The sequence below is a fragment of the Aplysia californica genome, unplaced genomic scaffold (genome assembly GCF_000002075.1).
Source record: "Aplysia californica isolate F4 #8 unplaced genomic scaffold, AplCal3.0 scaffold00628, whole genome shotgun sequence".
Lineage (NCBI taxonomy): Eukaryota > Metazoa > Mollusca > Gastropoda > Aplysiida > Aplysiidae > Aplysia > Aplysia californica.
Window position 1 is genome coordinate 382,618 of NW_004797898.1, and position 1,124 is coordinate 383,741.

General features: G+C 48.7%; 1 protein-coding gene across 1 annotated transcript in view; it reads left to right on the forward strand.

Annotated features, from left to right (window-relative positions):
* LOC101856605 overlaps positions 1-1,124 on the forward strand; it is a gene marked incomplete in the record, with an annotated part of 17,612 nt that overhangs the window by 7,773 nt on the left and 8,715 nt on the right.

The window sequence follows — 1,124 nt, forward strand, 5'->3', positions numbered from 1 at the left end:
TCTTCTTCTTCTTCTTCTTCTTCTTCTTCTGAAACATGTCTGAAAAGGAAAGCAGTCTGTAAATGATTTCAGAATAAGGATAAGGACAACAATCAACCTGCCTGCCTGTCTTGCTACCAAACTGTCTATGCCTGCTTTCTGCCATTCAAGCCTACATTCGTTTTTGGTCACCTATCAAACTACCGACATAAATGCTAAACATGTTGTTGTTATCAGTTCAATTAGGCCTACTTATACAAAAAGTAACCAAACGCAGCCAAACAGTCTTTTGGTTTGAAAAATGGGTCAAAAGTTTAAAAGTAGAATCAGTTGAAGCAGAAAATCGAGGTTATCGACGTTGTAGAGCCTACTTATCCGACTCATAGTCACCCCCCCCCCCCGCTTCCCCACTTAGTCTCCAATTTCCTTTCCATCTAATCTGTTTCAGACTCCCCAGATAAATCTGCCGCCACCCCCACCCACCTCCATACTCACAGACGGTAGACACAAGTTCACACAAACGTCTGCACTGCAGCCAAGGGCGTGCGTGACCACAAGCTGAGACAGCTGACGTCGATATCGCTCGCCCATACCGATGTCCAAACAAGACGCCGCTCGAGCAGCCTCAGAGACCAGAGAGGGTGTGAGCGCAACAAAAGACTCTCCACCTAATAGAACGTGCCCGGACACAGAGGGAAAGGCGGGGAAAAAACCCTGCCACCACCTGGCACTTGTTGCCCCCACGTCATCGTCCCTTTAAGAAGGAGGTGGACATAAACTGCCACGTCTTCAGTCTCCCTCCTCCCCCACCCCCTCTCCCATCCTCGTCTCCTATTCCCCTATTATCTCACCGCCTCCACTAGCTATAGGATCGCTTGTGCCCCCCCCTCTCCACTCCCTAAAACCCCTGACACCAAATCTTTTACACTTTCTTCAGCAGTTCGCTTCTCTTCAATAAAAATAAAAGAAAGAGTGTCTACCTTGCCATCACCCCCCCTACCCAATTATCTATTCCCACCTCTCTAACTACTGACCATAACTTGGACCACCTCTGCCCCTCCCACAAGCAGCCCTGCAATCCATTCCTCTTACGCAATTTCCAGCAGCAGTCATTATGCCCGCTTTCAATCTCCTCTCCAACCCCC